Source organism: Cyanistes caeruleus, chromosome 1 (assembly GCF_971803275.1).
Source record: "Cyanistes caeruleus chromosome 1, bCyaCae1.hap1.1, whole genome shotgun sequence".
Classification (NCBI taxonomy): Eukaryota; Metazoa; Chordata; class Aves; order Passeriformes; family Paridae; genus Cyanistes; species Cyanistes caeruleus.
In genome coordinates, this window is record NC_141701.1 from 101,780,778 (window position 1) to 101,803,856 (window position 23,079).

The window sequence follows — 23,079 nt, forward strand, 5'->3', positions numbered from 1 at the left end:
GGAAAATTGCAGAAACTAAATGGGACTACAAGGCTTTGAAGCCTGGAGCCCTGGAAAAAGCCCACAGCGATGCAAAATATTCGGTATTTTCTCAGTAGAGAGCAAACACTTAATGAAATGGGAGTATTTGATAGCCCAATAGACAGATAAATAAGACAGGAAGTTATAGATCACACAGGTTTCTGGTGACATGATTAAACATGAGAGCACACCTCATCTGGATAAGGATATTACTAGAATCCCTTTGTTTATGTCTTTGTAATTTACAGTGTCTGCATTATAAAACAGGATTCTCAACAACACATACTACCAAGATTTTTTATTTTTTTTTTAGCAGAGCTATATCAAACAAAAAATTGCAACTGTCATTTTTTTCTCTCTACAAGAAGATGATCCTTTAGTTATGTAGATTCTTTTTCCTTGATGATTGAGCTGAAAAGTTTAGCTTTTTGGATGAAAAACATATATGTAAAGCTAGAATTTCTCATTGTTTCCATGTTTCTGAATGACATTTTTCATACCCAAACAATAAATAATTCTTGGGGCTCTTTTTTTCTCTCAATTTGAAGGAAAACTGAAAGCACATTCAGCATATTTTAATTTCTCATGAAGCACCACATGTTCAATCTACACTGGTATGAAAATTTGCTGTCGATTTTTGACGTGCTATTGCGCTAGCATTTTTGGTGACTGCAAAATAAGCATGGTAGTGAGTTTTTATGACTATCATCTTTACTACTCTTAAGAGTAATTGTGGAAATAGGCTAATTTCAAATGACAGCAGCCCTAATTATCTGATTGTGTCAAAACTGCAATGTCTATGCAAACATATGACTATAAACAGTAAAGTTGAGGCAGGAATTATTCAGTTGAACAGGAGCTTTGAAGTTTTATTTAAAAATTCTCTTTGAAATCACCTATAAAAATGAAATCTAATTTTTGAGTCATAAAGTTTTCATGTCATCAATGAAAATTAGGTTGGCACAAAAAGACTTACAAATTAAACTATCAATAATTTTGACAGCTAGAAAAATGTAAGCTGATCTTTCTTCAAAAGAAATCTAAACCACTCTAATCTCCTCATCTTGTTTTAACTATTGTTTCTGATCTGGTCATCAATTTTCTTCTGAAGATGTTTGCCTTGATGAGTAATTTTTTTCATGACAAATAACATAAATAAATAAATTTTAGAGCCAAGCCCAAGTTCCAACATCTGGCAATGATTACATTTTATGTTCAGAAAAGAAAGCTCTCATGCCACTGAGCATGACAGATGACACATTGTCTTTTCAAATATAACTGTCCAGCAGAGGAGAATCTGCCCTGCTTTCCCCCACAGTTATGTGCTTGCTAGGGATAATTGGCTCCATGAACTGACAGCCTAGCAGCAGAATTAATTTTTTTATTTTGTGTGTTTTTTCTTGTCATTTACAGCAGTTTTTTTCTACATCTAATTGCCCACAGAAATGGGCTTTCATCAGAAAACACCCCAGCATCCCAAATTTTTGAAATTAAAAACAAAAAAAATCCAGAAGAAAAAAATGCTTTACAACCCACATTATTATCCCTAAAGGATATTAAGAACTACTATACACCTAAAACTCAGATTTTCAAAGTGATAGTTGATGCCTACTGGCCATCACATCAGATTGTCTCACTTTATATCCAGCAGAGAACTCCTACTACCCAAAAACTGCTGTGAGTTCTTAGGAAGTTTTGTGTTGGCATTTTGATATACTGTGCTTTGAAAACTGAGTCTATGAAAGACAGAGAGAGAAAGAGAGAGAGAGATAATTGAGTATTTTATTCACATGACACAAATATATAAACACACTTACTTATGTACCACGATCCACAAAAAGAAAGGTGGGCTGCTGATTTCATTTGAACAGAGATGGTTTTGTGCTCTCTGATGGCTCGAGCTAAAAATACAATGTTTACTCAAGAGCTAAAAATACAAGGTTTACACACTGTTTTCAACACTCAGGTTCATGGGTAATTTTTTTCTTGTTTTATGATCTGCGTTCATTCATGTATTTTGCAGCAGTTTTAATGCCAGTAATTACCTGGATCTTTGCATTTTGTAGCTGTCTTGTTCTTCCTGGGAACTGAAAAGAACATGGATATGATTAGAAATACTCATCTCTTACATGTCAGTAGATCCTCTTCAGCTGTAGCATTCTGCAAATGGGCAAACACAGAATTCATGAATTGTGTATTGATATAAATTATTGAAGTCACAAATGATTACAGTTGTACCATCCTATGCTGCAATATTAATAAATGGCATAGCAAGTGCAATGAGAATGTGCATTTCTCCAGCAAATTCTCTGCTAAGGCAAGGCCAATAAACTGTTCTTCCCTTTTCTATCTGTGTTTTTGTTGCTACTCTTTCCAAATTCTAATTAAGATGCATCATACCTGAACAGAACAGCTCTAAAGTGAAATGCATGGTTTGAAAACACCCACTTCAGGTTGCTCCTGTTTGAAGTGCTACCCAGGTTGTGCTTTGTTGTCTTTCAGATACTCTTGGTGGTCACCAATCCCTGCCTGCTCTTTGCATTAACAAACACACGGACATGAACCTCACCACCCTTTGGAGAATCTTGGGAGACAGGCAAATGCCCAAATGGAATTTGCTGATGGTTGTTCCTCCAGGGCTGGATCTCCTGGCGATAGAAACAGTAGGCTAGCAGAAGAACAGTACTGTTGGAATTGTGCCACAGATAAGGTTGGCAAGTCCTTAATTGCCCACACTTGAAAACCCGGCCAAGTTCTTGTGGAGTTTGTGGAGTTAGTTGTGCTTTTATGTTATAGTCAGGACTATATATATATATATATATATATAATTTATTATTAATATATATTATAAATATATAATTAATTATTATTAAAGATAATTTATTTTTGCTATGCCCAGAGTAAATGGGAAGCTTAAAGCACATATGTGCCATGAGATGCTCATGCTGTATGTACAGCATGTATGTACAGGATGAGCGGGAGAGCATACTACAAACATTTTAGCTTCACAGTGTTTCTTTCATAATTCATGCTGCCTGGGGACACTGGAAATGTCAAGATGCAATTGTTGAGTTGGCCAGTGGCTAGTGGAGTCCATGTGGCTACATGAGTTGTTCTCTGAAGTCCTACTAACCTCAGAAGAATGATGAAAATAGCTGAAAGTGAAGAAGAATAAATGAGATGTGTAAAAAAATTTAAGGCAAAAGGGATGAAAATGTACTATAAAAATAATAATGACAAAACTAGAAAATTCACTCTCTACTGCTGTGTGTAGCTTGCATATGTGTGCGTCCATTCAAGGTAACTGATGCACACAAGTTAGTCCAAAGAACAACCCCCTTTGCCCCCCACAAACTCACACTGTGAACCAAGAGCAATGAGTCCAAGATGCTCAGCATCAACTCTTCTGTCCCACACATCTACTTGCTTTATACTGCATACACCTGTTGAAAATATAACTTCTGTTAACTTGAAAAAATAACTTTCGTTGAACTGACATTTTCTTGAAAACACCATTCTGTGGTGGCTTGCTCAATGCAAATAGAGTTTCCTTCCAGATAACAATTTGGATATAAAATACTTTTCCAGAATATGATATGTGTTTTTTCTATCCTATGTGGCGGGTCAAGATCAATCTTGTACTGTGGTTATAGCTCCTGTGACCATATCCTCTTTATAAATCCATTACCAGTTGGTTAATGGAGATTCAACTTTTGGATTCCACATCTTTTAAATGCATTTTGTCTAAGAATTGAAGCCCTTCAAATCTGGCATGTGAAATTCTGCATCTGCATTCCCTTGTGTGTATCTGAGCACTGACAGATCTCCAGAAGAAGCATCACATGGTCCAGTTACACGGGACCTTTAAAGTCAGAGCAGAACTGCTGAGGAAAAGAGAAAGTAATCACACCACTTATCTTCAAACCCAGATTTAGATGCCCTCCATAGGCAATGGAGAAAAGTAGATATTCTCTAAAGACCAATTTTGTTCAACTAAATTAGGCTCCTTTTCTGAATTACCCTCCAGAGAAATATTTGCTTTCCACTGACAACAGAGGAAGTCCAGGGAAAGCAGCTGGCAATGTAAAATCAGCACAGTGATGTTGTGTGAGTGTCAGGGTTAAAGCCAGAACTATACACAGGACCACTGAAAAGTGACACATACATAGATGCCATCCTTTCCCTTTATTGCCCTCTGTCTATCATAATGTGTCTTTCTTTCCCTAAGCATCTCAAACCATCATACCTCTACTCATTTCATTTGAGAATCCCCCTCTTTTTCTCTCCTCCCCACCTCATCCTTTGTGTGATTGATGGGGGAGATTCACTGAAAGTCACTGTCTGACCACTTATCTCACCTTGCTCAAATTTGTTCAGCATGAAACTCTCAAGCACTCTTTCACTAAAAATAAGGATACAGCACAATGGTTACACTTCCAGCTGGAGAAAAAAAGACTTCAAGCGTGTTTTTTACTCTCTGAAAAAAGCCCACCTTGAACTAAATTTATCAGCAAATCTGTAGTGAATTTTCTCAGTTGTTTTCATTGAAAAATCAAAGGGACAAAACAAAAGCCTCTAAATACTTTTCTACTAAAATGAACCTCTGATAATTTATTTAATGTGTGGCTTTTTTTGCTTTGCTGGAAAGCCTGAAAATTTGGCTTCACAGCCAGCCTGAAATAATTTGCACTGATGTGGTTCACAGGTCTAGCAAGTCACCAGTAAAAGACATTAATCAATTTTCTATTCAAAACTGAGGCAGATATATAATAGGGCTTACAAAAAAATCTGATTTATAAACAGTAAAATATAGACAAAATATCATAAACACCCACCTGGATGAATAATAATCATAGAGAACTCTCATGTTTTGATGTGTTAGAACCACAGTCTGTTAGATTCTAGTCTCAGTACAAAAAGACAACTTTGCAGAGAAGTCAAAACTCAGATTTAATAACAGTCTCTCATGAAAAATGAAGTTAAGAATAATTTTGAAATTATTTCACTGCTTCTTTGCCATTAGAAGAAAGGGATGTCAAATATTACACAACAGAAGTGATAAAAATCCCAAGAGTTTAAGGGCAAATTATTTCAGTGTGCTTTGTAGTGAGGACATTCAGCCCCTCTAGTAAACTGGCAAGACTGGTTCAGCCTTTTGTTTTAAACTCTAAAAATAAATAAACAGCATAAATTGACCTGTGGAAAAGTTCATTTAATTGTATTTACAGCACTCGAGCATCCCCACTTGAAACCTACTGTAGAACTTAAGACACTGTTGACCCTTTCATCCTGCAGTCCAGGTGTGCCCACATCTACTTGTGGTTTTGCAGGGGCAAACTGCATGGTGAAATCAGAACAAAGACCCCAATGCTGAGCACAGAAATCTTACAGGAATTGGCATCCAAGAAATGCTACTTTCTTGAGTTCCTCTGGATATAGGTTATTACACAGCTCATTAAAATCTGTTTCTAATAGGAAGTTACAAGTGTAAATTCTGAACAGTAAAATATAGGTAAAATATGCATATAATTCTAGTTTCCTTGTGAAGTTTTTCAAAGCTGCTTCAGTACCAGATCTGGAAAATTTCTGGTGATGTTCAATAAACTCCTTTAATTTTATCCTTCCTTACACAAAGTAAAATTTAGAACGAAATTCATTCTACATTTCTGCAGGGTTATAGCAGAGATAAATTTGGCCAATATGTATTCATTGCTCTGCTAAACACATTACAGTAGTTTTCTTGTGATATTGCAGGGAAGTGCCAAAAATAACTTGTTTTTCCAGTGTCCTCATCTACTTTTACAACAAATATAGTTGGTGAATGTAAATTAATGGTTATTACAGCATCTGCTCTGCATTTCACTTATTTTTATAGTGAAAGGCTGACTAGACTTTTTATTTTGATATTGCAATAGTAACACACCTGCTGGAGCCCGCTATATTGCTACTCTAGGGAAAGATGGTTAATTGCATTTTCTGTCTATTAAAAGTAGAGGGATTTAGATTTAGTATTGTTTTCCATAAGGTTTTTTAAACATCTTGTCAAAGCTTTCCAAAGAAGTAACTCAGTCCTTCTTACTGCCCACCAAGAAAAGCTCTGCCATAACAAACTTATTGGAGAATAAGTACCATCTAATTAACATATTTTCTATGTAGAATAATAAACATTCCAACAATTACAGTTAAAACAATAGCATTAGTTATAACTTCCCTACATGTACTAAAATGACACTTCAGAGGAGGACTAGAGCAGTGAACAAGGCAGTGTGAACTGTAAGACTTAAATCTAGCTCACCAACTAGAAGGCAATTTTACAGAGGTAAAACTGCAGGCTGTAACTACTGGCAAAATCAGAGGAAGGGTCCATTTTTCTTCATTTTAGCAAAGAATAAAAAAAAAATTAGAGGCCAAAAAGTTAAACTTACTGTTCTTTTATGAGCAGAATTTTTTTGCACGTACTCACTATAAGAGCAGGTACTAAGAATGTTGTTGACTTGCTGGTGTGTGAGTGGCTAGTGGGTTGGCAAGGGAGAACACTATTAGTTAGAATTGACAGGTGATCTAAAAGAAAAGGATCAGGTATTTTTCCCTCCTACAGTGGAAGAGACTGGGGAAAAAACCCCAAAAAACCAAACCAAATAATCAGAAGAAAGAAAGGCAAAAAGGAAGATAATAGAGTTGAAGTTTTAGTCTTTGTTTACCTTAGCAGTAGGCAATTTCTGTAGATGACACCGAAGGATCTGGTTAATGTGCCTTTTAGCAACCACCCTAAAGAATAAGAAACAGGTGTTGATGACATGAGAGTCCTGGAGGGACTATGGAAAATGAAAAGCAGCAGTGATCAGGTGCCCACACTAGGAACAGCTGCTTGATGAGGACCATAAAAAAAAACCAAAACCAAAACCAAACCAAACCACAAAAAAAACCCCAAACCCAAACTAAACAAAAAATAAACCAACCAAGAAAACTCCCCAACCTGGAGTAGGGGGAAGACTGAGAAAAAAAAAAAGAGCAAAATAAAGTCAAAATATGGAAATAAGGAGAAAAAAACAGACAGCTTTTATTACAATTATCAGTGAAGACATTACAAAACTCACAGTACTAACTGTAACAGCTTTTCACCATTTTCCCAGGTTCCTGGGACTCCCTCTTCTTGCACAGACTGCAGCAGTGGGTCCCTGTTCCAGCACGCCTCCTACCACCCGGTGTGAATTAGGAGCCTTATTTTACTGCCTCCACCTAGACAAGAGGAGAGGTGTTTATGTTCCTTGTGTAGGAGACTGTTTTGAAATCCAAACTGAACTGCATAAAATTGACTTCTGTACAGTTTGAGGCAAGTGTTTCCTTCTACTCAAGCAATTGCATCGTGTAATCTATCTCAAAGTAACAGACCCACCAAGCATCTTGGGTACTTTGGACTAAATCGTGGGGAATAAAAATAACCAAACACAAGCACATTACAATCTTCTTCAGCATCTGAAGCATGCAATTTGCATTCCAGTATATCTTTTAATGGCTGTGTCCTGTAGTGTTTACCTGTATAATGTGTTGTTTGCATTTATTCCTCTTATTGTTAATGCTAGCATGAGACATAATTCATTTTGTCAAAGTGTATGGAATTACATGGCTATAAAGAGAAAGTAAATAGAGATGAAGAATTGAGTAAGAAAGTTTTGGTTTTTTTCACAGTGAAACTAATATAAAACTAGCTTAGGTCCATTCATATTCATATTCAGGCACAATTCCCTCTTTAAATAAACCCACTCCAGAAGCAAGCCTATATCTTAAACTGTAAGTATTTCAGGTTGGCACTGTGGTATTTGTACAGTACCAGAATAATATAACTGCTGTTCTGAAGCACTGCCGTGGTAGGGATGAATCCTTTGAGTAAAAATAGTGAACTAGAAAGAAGAATAAACTGCATATGGATGAGAGGGAAAGAAGAAAAAGTAATGAGCATACAAGTCAGGCAACTAACAAGAAGGTTGAGGGCTCTTCAGGGATAGGAATGGTAAATGGCATCTTACTGTTTGTCTATAATATCTTAGTGTAATACAAAGGCAAGTGCAAGATCTCTTAAGAGGCCTGAGGGTGTTACAGTAATGCAAATAAGAACAGCTTCTAGTTCAAGGCTCTAACCATTAATGATGATTTTTTTTGGTAAATAAGCCTCTAACAGTAGGTGTTATACTAAAATAGCTGCCCCACAAAATTGCAATAAAAAAAAATAAAAAAGCTTTATCAGCAGAGGTGAAGACATTTTCAGATGCTTATAGTAGAATTGGATTATAAAACACAGAGTAAAGAAATATGAAAGGAAAAAATCCAGATTGATTCTTCCTGAAAGGCAGCCTACTGTGTTATAAAATATCTGAGCCATGACCAAAATAAGACACAATGAATGTTTGGTGACAAGGCATTTTGCATAATAAAACAGTAATCACCAGGAACTGTTTTACAAAGGCTTCTTCTTCACCAGCCCTGGCTAGCCTACTTGTTTTATCAATGCTGAATGCTTTGGGCTCTTTTACAGGGCCACCAGCATGTTCCTGAGATCACTGTCCAAAGCAAAACCAGCAATTTCAGAGAAACAATCTCCAAGGACAATGACCATTTGCTTATTGAGGTGATGAAGATGAATTAAAACATCTCAAATGCTGTAGTTCAAAGAAAGTTGATCTACTGAGAAGTAACCGTGGAAATTGCAGTTGGAAAAGAATATGTGATGCTACAAAAGAGGCTAAGATACAGGAGTTGGAAATGAATGCAGTGTTCTGGCTCTCCTGGGGACTTCCAGCTACTGCTTTGTTTTGTTTCTATTCAGACATCTGTTAAATGGCTATAATTTTTCTTACATACTTCACAGTAATGTTTAATTACTTGCTTAAAAAGTGACCACGGATTGTAAGGTGCATTGTGCTAGAAAAGCACATTCTGTAACTGAAAACTTAGTCTATGGCTCTCCTGAGTTATTTTCTATCCAGGACTTGCATTTCATTTACAAAAAGCTGTATTTTTATGAGCAGTACCTGGAAGATGGAAAACATTTTGGTGTTTTAAGAAAATTAAGATTTCTGCTCTGTTAAGCTACATGGGAGCTGTAGCTTATCAGGAATATTCCATCCATGAAGAATTGCACTGAATCACCAAGAGGTGACACCTCATAGGAGATCCATTGGACTGGACTGGAAGTTTGTTTCAAAGGAAAGGCAGACCTTGGGGAGCATCTACTTAAATTTCCAGAAAAAATGTTTGGGGTGGTGGAACCTTGTTCCTTCAAGGTAAAAAAGCAAGATCTTATGCAGCACAGACCACACATATTAACAAACCAGTTTTTGCTGTGCATGTGCTACATGTCAAATATATATATGTATATATGGGCAATTGTGACAGAAAAACAAAACAATGCAGACAGTTACTTACATTAGATATAACAATGATTAATACATCATGGAAGGAATAACTATGTCAGCATATTTCTGCTGCTGAACTTCAGACTGGCAGTCTTGTACCTTAGAGTGGTGTCTTTGAAATAACTACCTCTGCAAGCTCCAGCAGGAATCATCCTTCTAGAGACATAATCCTTATTTTAGGAAGTAAGAAATTATCAGTTACAAAAGAGAAGTCTAATTGGTTCAACTGGGAAAGCAGTTAACAACTTTTCTCTGGTACACCAGGAACACAGTAATAATTGAAATTTTGCTAAAGTCAAGTTCTACTTTGTTTTCAGAAGTAGCTGAGCTGTGGTAGCCCTTTCTCCATCTACCTTGACTGAGTGTGATGTAACATATGGCAAACAAACAGGAATGAATTTACCCTGCTTTTAGTTTCATTCAGGTTCTCTTTTCCCACTGCCCCTCCTGGGACATGCAGCTGAGAAGCTTAATTTTCCTAAATCCCACTTTCTGACAATATCAACACTTCAGTCTTAAACTTTATGTGCCCCAAAAGTGATGTGATGTTCAGACTTCTCAAGCACTCAGGAATCCTACTGATTTTAAACAAACTGAGCAAAGAAAAGCAACAAATAAAAATCAGTCTACTTGTTTAGTGCTTGGTTAATTCTTTAAATACGTATCTGCGGACCACCAGATTGGGCTCTTTGGCCTAAATAGCTTAAGACACGCTAAGATGAGCAGTTAAACTACCAAGGAGGCAGCTAAACTACAGCATACACCAGAAAAAAAACCCTAACCATATGCTCAGGGTGCTTTGCTGGGGAAAGAGAGAGGCTCTGTTGTGCAGGCTGAGACTGTGATCAAACGTAGTACACCTGAAGTGTTTCTCCATACCAAAGTTTAATCAGGGGATCCCAATACAGCCTGAGCCCATTAACTCCAGAAAAGCATGAAGTGTGAAGATACTGCTGCAAAAAGAGGTGATTGCTGTTTTGAAATGCATAAACAGTAGCATTACCCAGTGAGGAATCAAGGGAGCAATAGAAGTGCTATTTTACATCAACTCTGCGAGGCCAGCTCTGCATTTGTACACACCACTCTGGTGCTGCCATTACCTCTGTTTCTGTTATGCCAAGATTTATTTTGTAAGTCAAGTTGGTGCTGGTGGAAAAGGACTGGCTTTGACCCAAAATATGAAATAAATCAGAAAGAAACCAATGAGAGCAACTAAAGCGATAAAAGACTGAAGAAATATGTTCAGTGCAGACTGCTAGGAGAACCATGTGTGCATTGTGTAGAGACAGCAATTTGATAGCATGAATGTACCTGGAAAAGATTAATTGTGAGTGCAGTTTATTCTCAGCGATGAACATGGATATGAGGAAAGAAAAACTTCAACTGGTTTCTCAATATCAGAGAGAGTAAATCCCTGTTTTCTATAGATTCATGGATAACCGTTTATGTGGACACACTGTTAGTACAAGATCACATAATTATCTCATTTCTCCTCCTCAGTCTCCTCTCACCACAAAGTTTGAAGGGACTTTGTATTTATAATAGTCTACCCATCCAAAAAAGTGCATCTGAAATTAGAAAATATTTTAAAAACTCTAGGTGTAAAGTGAAAAATTACAAGGAATCAGCTTACTAAACACAATATCAACAGTAAAAGTATATTAATGAATAGCAGATTTTTTTCAGTGATAAACCAGTCCTTTATTAACTAGCTAAATTATGTCAAGGGAGGAAATGAATAATGGATTCTAGCATCCTCTATGTCATCCTTGTATTATTACAGGAGGAATACCTAAGAACAGAAGTCAAATGGTCCTGTCAACTCTGTTTACTTCTAACTCTAGATCTCTGATGCTTGGCAAGACACTTTTTGAGGATAGTAAATTTTGAAGGACCGCAACCTTGAAATTGCAAGGCCTGAGCTGTTCACAGCATCTAACTTTGAAAGGGGAAGTGCAAAACATAAAGGCATACTGACTGAATTTTGAAAATATATTGGTGGCATAAAGCACAGGGTCTTAATGTCACCATGTATCAAAAGCCACCAAGCAAGACTTAAAAAAGTCAAAGGACAACAGTTCTTTTTCTTTTTGAGAAAACAGTTTTGTAACGCCAGCCACTTTATAGAAGTACATTGAAGAAATACATCTGTTGTCAGTGACATTTTCCATGGGAAATAGTCATAAATAGATATTTCAACTTCAATAGGAAAGCCCTTTTTTTGGATGTTTTATCTTATTATATGAGGTCCAGAATAACAGGTCCACCCATTTTTAAAATCAAGGAAGTTATCAATGCTGTGGCTTAAGCAATACCTAAAAATGCAGTAACTTTATAATGAAACTGAAATGCATACCAGTCTCCATGTAGATAAACAATTGCATTCAGGAAGTTACTCCTGATATATATTTATTGCTTAGCCGTATATACAGACAACACCAAGCTGATTTGCTGGAGGGCAGGAAGTCTCTACAGAAGGATCTGGACAGGCTTGATCAATGGGCTGAAGGCAATGGTATGAGGTTCAACAAGGTGAATTTCCAGATCCTGCACTTGGATCACAACAACCCCAGGCAGCAGGACAAGCTGGGGGAAGAGTGTTTGTTGAGAAGCTGCCCAGCAGGAAAGAACCTGGGGCTGCTGGTTAACAGCGACTCAACATGAGCCAGTGTGCGCCCAGGTGGCCAAGAAAGCCAAGGGCATTCTGGCCTGTAACAGCAATAGTGTGGCCAGCAGGAGCAGGGAAGTGATCATTCCGCTGTACTTGGCACTGGTGAGGCCACAACTTTAGTTTCTCAAGTTCTGGGCCTCTCACTACAGGAAAGACATTGAGGTGCTAGAGTGCATCCAGAGAAGGGCAACAGAGCTTGTGAAGGGTTTGGAACATAAGTCCTCAGACAAGAGGCTGAAGATGGGAGCTGGGAACTCCCAGTAGCTGGGGCTGTTTAGCCTGGACAGAAGGAGGCTCAGGGGAGATCTTATATCTCTTTACAACTGCCTGAACGGATGCTGTAGGAAGCTGGGGCTTGGTCTCTTCTCACTGGCAACCAGTGATAGAACAAGAGAAAATGTCCTTAAGTTGCACCAAGGGAGGTTCAGATTGGATATTTTGAAAAATTTCTTCATTGAAAGAGTGGTTAAACTTTAGAAGTGATAGAGTTACCATACCTAGAAGTCTTCAAAAACAAGTAGATGTGTCACCTGGTGATATGGCTTAGTGGTATTTGGTCAGAGGTTTGGATTCAGTGATCTTAAAAGTCTTTTAAAACCTTAATTATTCTATGAGTTTCTTCTATGTATTGAGTTATGATGAGTTATGGCTCATATCAGTTTCTTCAGGGTGTTTTCCCTGTCTCAGTCCATGCTAGCCAGACTGCAAGTCAGCCTGGGGAATCTTCTCATTTTCTCATTCTTTGTGCTCTGTGCATGTTTCTTTAGTGTAGAAGAGTTAATGGGTTTCCACTTTGTGCCAGGCTCCATGTGTAAGCAGAGAATAAAAAAGAAGTCTCATAAACATTAATCGGAATGTGGTATAGAGCACTATCCAAATGTACTCTGTGTTAAAATGGCTGTAGGAGTGTTTCAGGAGGGGTGTTATTTTCCAATTACTTTTCATCCCTTGTGAGTTTATTTTTAGTATCTCCTTTACTTGTAAAAAGAAATGGAAGAAGGCACTCACCTGGAACTTCACAGCAGTCATTCATAAGGTAGACCCTGAACAAAAGCAATGCTGATGAACTGCAAGCTGGACAGCTCTTTGAATGCAGACAGATGAACATCAGGTGTTGTTATCTGCCAAATGAATGTCACATTTGACCCACTTTATCAATTTTTTTTTTTTCTTTTGGTCAGTTTCTGGCACATTGTCTGGTTTTAAGAGCATGTGTTCCATCAGATTACCATGGTGGGGGTGCTGGATCTAAGCAAAGTGTTAGAGAACTGGTGGTCACGTACTGTTCATTGGCACACACAGATTTTACAGCACTGTATTTACTATAAATGCAGTCCTTCAAATCATCCTGTGTTATACTTCCTGGATCCAGTCTCTTAAATTCTACTGCCAGTCTCCCTTGTGCAAAACCAGTCCTTTACAAATGTGATGACACATTTAAAAAGTTTGGAAGCACAGTCTGGCTCCTCTCCTGCCTAGATTTTGCAGCCTCAAAAGACTTAAACCTGACATTCCAAATACTTCTTATATATATCTTTTGTATGTGTCTGTATATATTACTTTAATTTACAGGAAAAATATAGCAATGCTTTTTTTTGTTGGGAGGAGGGATGGTTATTGGACAAAGAGGATGAATTTTTTTTTCTTTTATTCATTTTTTATTTTTAATAAGCATATCCTAAAAGACATTTTAGTAACTGATGACTGTTTTCAAACATTGTGAACGTTTGCCAGATCCGATATGGCACAATAAAAAAATCACTGTAGTTTCTCTGTGATCAAGCTCAGGGATTTGCAAACCTTTACAAGGCAGAACTACTACCCTAAAACATTTATTGTGGGCTCCTATGCACTTCTTTTATCATGCTTTTCATTAAAAGTGCAACATAGCCAATGCAAATGATAGACTATTATTTAATAACCACTGGGTTTATTGCTTGTGATAAAAGAATTTCACTTGGTTGCATTCACCTCACCTTTGGGAATAAGAGGAAGGGGAAAAGCAGAGCTTCATAACTAGCATAAATGATCAACAAAACTTTTTTGTTTGAATACAAAATATACAAAGCATTAAACTTAACTGGATGCTAAAGAGCAATTAGGGATTGTTTGACAAACTGAGAGGAATTTTAAAGTGAAAGCCCCTGGGAAAGAAATTGCAAAATCATAAAGAGGCCTTGATTTAGCTAAGTGTAGCTGTGGCCTTGTTTTATCTGGCCAACAAACTGCTTTCTTAATATCAGAGAATGTCTTGGGGAAACTACAGGAATATTAGAAGGAAAAGCATACGGCCAGGAGTGAATTAGATAAAACCAAAAACCTGATGGTTTTATCCAAAGGAATGATAAACAAATCTAGGACCCTGTAAGGGCACCTTTATTTTTTCAAATCATTCTTTAGTTATTGTCTTCTTTTGACAGTAGTAGTACTGCAGTAGCTGTGATATGTTAATGTATAATGAAGTTGAGGCTGGAAGGAAAAGGCTGACAAATAATGGGTAGACAAACTTTCAGACACAAATATTCTTTCTCCAAGTCTGAAACCGAAGCAGAAAACTTCAAAGTCAAATTCAAACTAAAAAAACCAGCTCCTCTGAATTTTACTCAGATTATATCTTTCAGATTAGGATACTGCCTATAGAGCAGAGAGAGACGGACATAAGATTGTCTCTGCAGGACAGAAACAGGAAGATATTTTTTATTGAGCACAGGCAAGGCCTCAGAAATAGGGAAAGTTATAAAATGCCATAAAACTAGTATCACTAATGAATAGATGTTTTTAATGTCTAATAGAGTAAGGAGGTTTTGATTTGTGTGTCTCATTGGGAGGTATTTTGCATAGTGTATTTTTGAGCACTTATTTTAGTGAATGATAAAAAGATGTGCAATAAAAGAGATATATTCTGAATATGATGACAGTTCATTTCTGCAGGAAAAAACCCTTATCTTCACCTCTGTAATATTGTTTCCACCCCTTATAGAGAAAAGAAAGGACATACTCCAGGTAGCAGAACAATTGAGTTACCAGTGAAAATATGCAGATTACAGACAGAATACAGACATGTATATTACCAAATTTAAGACTTTAACTCCAGCTATAGTTGTTGAGGCAGCTACTTGTCCCACATTGCCAAGCAGCTAAAGAACAAAGAGTGAAGAAGAGAGATTGGCACTCAGTTTCAGACCCTACGTCTAAATTAGCAGCCAGTGATGCCTCTTTTTGTGTCCATTAGAAGTGAATTTCACCCAATCCAAATATTTTCAGGGGAGATTCTAATGGGCTTTATTGTAAGTAGTCCAAATAAATAAAGATTAGAGTTTACTAAACCAGTTTTTAAAGAACTTTACAGGAAGACATTAGGCAGACCCAGGTAATTATTTTAAACACTCCATTCCCCTGAAATAGCTGTCTATGGCCATAAATTAAAAGACAAAAAGATTTAGTTAAATTTATTAAGTGGATAACTCTTCCTTATTATGATAAATGCAAACTATATTTAATTGACAGTCACCTGAGGACAATATACCTAGGACAGATGTCATGGAAGCATAGCAAAAGATAAAACATAAACTCAAGGCATTTCATTTAGTGTCCAAGGAAAGATGATTGAACACCTTCAAAGTTGCCACTGAGAGCTATAGATTTATCTGAGAGATTTGGAACTTTTTGATCAAATGAAGATTCAAAGCCTTCCCAACTCTGCTGTATTTATGGAATTACTACACGAAAGGATTTACTGGTTTGGAGGCGGAGATCAATAGCAGTTTGTGAAAAGCTCAAGTTAGAAACATCTTGAACTAAGACAAGCGTTCAATATAGAGTTCATCGTTATAGACTTTAAATTGTCCAGTATAAAAAGAGGGACTGATGTTTGACCTTCATCAGTTCCTCTGTGAGGAGGGAAAAAAAAGGTATATTTACGGGAAAAAAAAGGATGAAAAAAGGCTCTAAAATTGAAGTGGGAGATTAGGCACACCAGTTAAAGGTGATTGATGGGCATTTCCAAGCAGGCCTTGGCAAGGCAACACAAGGCCTGATGCTCATTTATAAATAATTTGTTACTGTTTGACTGCATTAGCCTTTCTCCAGAGTCCAGGATTCTTTGTCAGACAGCAAAAAAATGTTGCATGCTTTGGGTACTAGCTGAATCACTAACCTGTCTATAGGTGCAAATTTTAAACAAAAGTAAGGATTTAGGCAAATGAAAAGGCTGCTAAGGGCTCTTGACCTTTGTCTGTTCTTCTGAGACAAGACTCCCTTATGGGAGTTTTATGCAGTAATTTCTGTGAGGCCAGAATTTCACCTAGTCTTTGGTGGAAGTGATGCAAACTTAACTGGATATCACCAACTGGTACCTCAGCGTTAAGAGTTTTTTTAGTGAAGAGCCTCTATGTCCAAAAGCAAACTAAAAATTTCAAAGAAAACCTCTAGAAACTGACAATTCAACATCAGGTGAATTAGATTGGATGGGCCAGGAGCTTGTTACAGGTGTGAGATTTAAGGACAGTGATTTACATCCAATACCTATCCAGTGGAAAATCATGTTCTTCTGGGAGTGGTTCCCAATCCATTACAGTTCCTCAGCATTTTCCATATCCCATCTCTCTCCACCAAGAAGCAGGTTCATTATTGAGCATAGAGCAATATTCTGGAGTCACAGGTCATCAGTGTTTCCTCCCTCATTTTCTTTCATAGGAGGAAAAGAGCAATTCTCATAGATGTGCAATGTGTTACTGATGCAACCCCAGTGAGGATAGGGGATCCCACAGACAAATAAAAAAGGCAAAGTTTACAGTATTGAAGAGGTAAAAGAGCTTACTTTGGACATGATGTTGGATGTTTCCTTAACACAGACAGTAAAGTGACTGTGGAGGTGAGGTGGACCCACTTGAGATTACATCAGCAGGGACTGTGGCAGCAAGAGCTCAGACTAATGCCTGTTGTCCAGTTCAAGCATGGACATGGACAAATGACTAAAACTTGGAATTAACAATGAAAGAAGGACAGGAAAAAGATGTATCTTAGCTTTACATGATACAGATAGACCTGTGAAACTTTCTCCTCTAATATGTGTTTGACTTTTCCCCTCCATGAAATCAAGCCCACATCAATTATTTCACTATCTTGTCTGATTTTAAACTATTAGCTTTTGGAGTTAGAGCTGTAACCCCTAAAGAGAATAAACTGAAGGAGAGCCTTAAGAACACCTAAATGATTCAGGAATCTCAGGCTTACTGGACTTGAATGAGATTTAAGAGACTCAAAAAGCAATTTAGCACTGTGGGAAAATGTTGTGTACAGTGCTTAATCCACTGAATTTTAATTCCTACAAAAATTCAAAGTACAGTATGACAAAAAAAAAAAAAAAAAAAGCAAATCAAGACCTAGGTAATGAGTTATCTAAGGCAAAATCTGCACACATTGAAATGGGGCTTGACCAAAATTATAATTATTGTGATTTTTCTCATTTGCTCATTTTCTTCACTACAGCACAGAAGCAAATTTCTAACATAGATTAAAACCTTCCTGAATACTTAGTCTCAGAAAGTAACTCTTAGATATGTGTTTTAGAGTTATTTTCATACTTCTTTAGAGTAGTCATAAGGCAGTTGCATGAATAGGAAGTTACCTTCTTCCTTTTACCTACAATAAACTTGCATCTAAAATCACCATTAAATCATGGGAAGTGTTGGGAAACTGTCAGAAAATGGAAGATTAAAATCACAGTCATGAGAGGATAAACTTTCCTGAAGTGTGGGTGGTTTGTTGGTGAGATGCCCCTCTACCAAAGAGAAGATTGTTGCTTTCTTCAAGCTAATGTGAGAGCAGGCCTGGAAAGGAGAAAGCAGGGGAAAAAGAGCAATGGAAAGTAGGAGCAGAGAGAGAAGATAAAGTAGAAAAAACCTAAAAAAACCCAATACTAAATTCTGGCAGAAAAGGGTTCTAATAACACCAAAGTATTCTGCTTCCTTTTACTAAGACTTTTTCTCCCCCCTTCTTCTTCTTTTTCTTTAAAATAACACAGATGAGATATTTCCGAGCAGTCAAAAGTGCAAAGGTTAATGAAGTATCTCATTAATCTTTCATAGTTGTAGCATGCCCTTGTGACCCTTGGATCCATAGTATAACAGAAGTATTCGGGTTATGATTCAGAAGAGCCAAAAATAAGATCAAAATCCAGTAAATAAAACCCCAGCATGCCTCAGAATACTAGGTGTAGAGTGCCATACCCTCCCATGGCTGGGAGGGTACCTGGCTTCTGGGAATATGCTATACCAGCTGTTAGGCTGTATGGCTCAACACAGAGAAGGCAAGCACTTCATCTCTTCCCTTTCTGCTTTATTTGCCATTGTATTTTTGATTCAGTAGTGGTGAAATACTTGGTAGACACTACCACAAGTACGGAGGGGGAAGACAAGGTGCAGGACAGACAGGGTGGGCTGCCACGCAAATTTCTGAAGTGCATCAGAGTGCATCCTTGGGAACAAAATGAGAGTAACTGCATATTGCTAAAAAGAGACAGAGGGAGCCAGGTAGCTTTTGGACTAAGGAAAGACTCATGAGCAAGCTGGAGGCAGAAATCATTGAAAAGGCAGCACAGCCTGCCTTCTTTCCTTGTTAAGAAATGCCAACCTGCAGAGGTTCCTTAGGCACAGGGGGACGCTGACCCCTGCACCACCTTGTGACAGCTAATGGGAAGGCTTACAGGGCAGCCAGGTGCTCTGGGGAAAGAGGACTATAGCCAGTGGGGTGTGACTTGTTGGTGGTCACTGTTTTGCTGTCTAAGTGATATTCTGTCTGGTTTTCCTTCTATTTTTTTTTTCCTTTAATCTGTTTTGCTACTGGAACAAAACAGTTCATCCAGACCACTTCAGATGCCTGATAGGTGATACAGATCCTGCTATCCTTCTTGAAAGATTAATCCAATCGACAATCTTATCATTCTACCCACAGGCTTACGTGCATTTTCACTCTGAAGGGTGTAAAATTGGCTTGCTATCTCTGTCAGAAAGAGCAGTACAAGCAAATAATAGCAGGTCACTCCTTCTGTTTATTTGTATCACACTGTTTGGTACAGATTATGACATCCATTGTTAGGTGCCATCCAAACATAGCATGAGAAATAGCACCTCTCCTTGCTGTTTGTCAAAAGTGTGTGATCAGGGAAGAGGATTTAATAGAAAAAGGCTGAAGCATAGAGTATGGATGTTTACAAATACAGTGCAGCTCTGAGGATATGCAAGCCTGGAAGATACTCAGCTTGTCAATTAGGGGGTTAAGTAGCCTAAATAGAGTGCTGTGTGAATAGCAGCCCTCTTCTTGGTTCCTAACTAGCTTGGGAACATTTCCACAGCATTGCAAGTTATCTGGTAAGCATAGCTAAAGCTGGTTTAAAAAGCTTCTGAAGGAATTCTGTAGCATACCTGGGACTTGATCCTGAGTCTTGTGTGTCTCAGCTTTGCACAGACCACTGGTTGTCTCATTTACCTCTTCTTTCCCTGCCTCCCTGCCTCCCTGCCTCCCACAACTCATATTTAGAAAGCAGTGAAGAATAACAATTTGTGTCTAGCACAGCCTGGACCCTCCCTCAGAGACATCTCTGGTGTGAGAGAGTTCTTGGTCTGTGCCTAGTGAAGACAAAGCAGCCAAGGGTGACTAACAGAATGCAAACTACAACCCTAAATATCATGCAAGCAACTGAAACAACCTAATGTGAATATTAAGAACTGATTCACATATATAAAAAATACCCAACAATATAAAGCAAAGCCTGATTTTAAGCTTAAAGTAAAACTGAATGAATTAATATTTAAAATGTATAGTACTTCAGATAAAAATATGACAGCCCTTAAATGGAACACCAGCTTCAGAAGAGAAAAAAACCCGAAAAACCCCAAAAAACCTCCTGGCTAGATATGAAATTACTTGCCTGTAATGTTTCATTTATACTGATAGTAAAGCCTTTGGTATGGAGAATGTTTCTTTATTCAGAGGTGTAAATGGGATTGCAAGCTTCTAGATCAGATTCCCAGTCACTACACCAACAGAACATCCAACAGCAAATTTCCCACAAATGCAACCACCCAAAAGCAAACAACTCCACCCCAAAATGTATACACCCTGCCAAACTTAAGCCATCCTGATGTAATTAAGAAACATGGCAATCAGATGTCACTGTTGATCATCTTCCAAGTCCACTCTCATGACCTGGCATTACCTTACTTGCTTGATAAGAGAAGAAAGGAGAGGAGAAGAGAGGCAGAGAGGGAGAGGGAGAGGGAGGGGGATAGGGAGAGGGAGAAAGAAGAGAATTATGCTATGTTATATCCAGCATTCTTCATGACAAGGTTTGACCCAGGTCTGAGGGGACACATCCTGGAGAGCAGCTCTCTGCAGTGCAGACCCACCCAGGTGACATGGGCAGAGACAGGCACACCTACAGCAGGGCTCAGACACAGACTGAAGGTCCCAAGCTGAGCTGGGACACATCCCTATGGCCCTTGACAGGCGATGGTGGGGCTGGGGGTCCCAGGGGAGGCCAGTCCCAGCCACTGAGGCCTGTGAGCACCCCCAGGACCTTGTCAGGACTACTCTTCAGTGCTCATGTGCTCTTCTTCAGACACTGGTGGTTGGACACTTTGGAGACCACCTCCACTACTCAGGAAGCTGTGGGGAGCAGTGAGGTCACCCCCCAACTTCCTCCTCTCCAAACCAAACAAGGCCAGAGCCCATAGCCACTTCTCAGAGGACATTCCTGCCAGCCCCAGCTTTGGCGCTCTTTTCTGGATGCATTCAAGTACCTTCACATCCATCTTAAGTTGAACTGCGCACAGTACTCAAGGCTGCACCAATGCTAAATACAGCAGGATCATTGCCTCTTTTGGCCAGCTGGTGATGCTGTATTTGATGCACTCCAGGATGGATTTTGTCCTCCTGGCTGCCAGCACCCCCAGATCCCTTTCTGCAGGGCTGTTCTCCAGCCACTCCTCTCCCAGTTTTGTCTCAAGTCTGGTGTTACTCCATCCCAGGTGCAGAATCCAGCATTTCATGCCACTGGTGATTGCCCAATGCTCCAATCTATCCAGACACCCCTGCAAGGCCTCCTGTCCCCTGAGACAGCCACCTCCCAGTTTGGTTTTCTCTGCAGACTTCCTGGCTGTGCATTCAGCTCCTGTATCCAGGTCATTGATACAAATATTGAACAGTCCCTAGAATTGCACCCTGAGGAGCACTGGGGTCACTGGTCATCAACCAGATGTAGTCCCATGCACCAAAACCCAAAAAGCTCTGCCCTTCAGCCAGTTCTTCACCCTTTGCTCCATGTACCTGCTCATCTCAGCTGGACAGCTTGGCCAGAAGGATGCTGGGAGGGACGCTGTCACCTTTCAATCAAATTGGGTTTTACATACAGATATGTGCAGGAATTATTGCCTTCTCCCCTCTCTGTTCAGCTTGCTCACATCACAGTCTTGTCTCTGCATTTATTACTTCTCATCTACAGTCTGAAACCAGTTGGCTGGGGCACAGCTAATTACTACTGGGGATCAAGCACTAACCTCAAGATCCTCTAAATAATAACAGCCATAGAAAGGTTAATAATGATAATAATAATGTGCTGTTGTGGGGCAAAACATCTTCATCATTTCCTATCATGTTTGCAACATTTACTTGGAGGCATTGTCTTGTAGACTTGGAGTCTTGGAGGCTTCAGTATAGCATATGTTCCTGCCACATTTCTGCATGCTCAAAGGCTGGTGAATACATAAAAATGGACTTTGCACCAGAGACCAGTTGCAAAATCATTTGGGACTTCAGAAGACTTCCTAATGAAAAACCCATGTAATTCACTGAAGGCAATTTTTAAAATTATATAACATCAGAGCTGCAATAGAGCCACATCACTTGGTGGTAAGATGAGACACACACACAGAAGCATATTTAGCCCTCAGAGGTAATAGGCAGTAACCCATTTTATCAGGAAAAGCAGAAGGTGAGGCCACATTCAGAAAAAAAGGCCTTAATTTATAAGTTAAATAATTCTACACATTCTAAAAAGAGAAAAATAAAACAGTAGAAAAAGACAGGAACAAAATAAAAACTGTGTATTCTGCTGTGAACTCAACTTAGATATTTCAGATTCATTACAAAACATTCAAGTCATACATTTCTAAGAGATAATAGCTTCTGGATTTGTTAAAAAGCTCTTATTACTCCAGGTTTATAAGAAAGTTCTTTCAGTTTAAACACTTTTGAGACTAATGGAGCTAATTTGACTTTGTCCTAAAATCTTCTAGCTGGTTTAATTCAATGTATTCATCATTCATATAAAAGTCTCTGAAGAAAAGTCTTTGCCAATAAATGGTTTTCAGAGATTTACAGCTTCAGTACTTAGGAAAACTAAACATTACCAAAAGTTACCCAAATCTATCCCCATGCATACTGTTGTGTAGGTGTTTTAAAACTGGCATAGATCTAAAACTGGTTAGAAAATCTAAATATTCTGGATTTGGGTTGCTTTTTATAACAGCTTCATAATTTTTCTGGTTTCAAGGAAATGTACACATGTGCTTTATTTCATATCACATAATTAATTCACTGTAGTTCTGTAAGTTGAGCAATGCATCTGGGCTGAATAAATTGAGCATGAATCAAGAAACATGTCTTCTGTCTCTTTTATCAGGAAGCCTTTCAAGTAAGCTGTCATCCTATCATGTAATAAATGAACAAATTCCTTGACATTTAACATTGTCCTGATCATAGTAGTTGCACAATGGAGGGCTAGATGACACAACAAGGATTTATATGGCTTATCATCTAAATAGCTAGATTAGATGCATCTGAGAACAACTTGCTATCCCATTCCTATTTGTCATTACAACTTCATTTGTTATTGCATGACAACCTCTTCACATGTACAGCTTGGTGCAAGCACAATGTCCTCATATTCCTTTTTCTTTATGCTGCATTTTGTTT

The 23,079-nt window shown here is 38.3% G+C and overlaps 1 long non-coding RNA gene across 1 annotated transcript in view; it reads right to left on the bottom strand.

Annotated features, from left to right (window-relative positions):
- Positions 1-1,789: 1,789 nt before the first annotated feature.
- The window catches only part of LOC111923650 (uncharacterized), a 90,517-nt gene continuing 69,227 nt past the window's right edge, over positions 1,790-23,079 (bottom strand). The window contains exons 2-5 of the long non-coding RNA XR_015274858.1: positions 7,119-7,260; positions 6,723-6,789; positions 3,381-3,464; positions 1,790-2,108 (exon numbers count right to left, since the gene is read on the bottom strand). This is a non-coding gene — a long non-coding RNA (uncharacterized LOC111923650). The remainder of the gene's footprint in view (positions 2,109-3,380; positions 3,465-6,722; positions 6,790-7,118; positions 7,261-23,079) is intronic.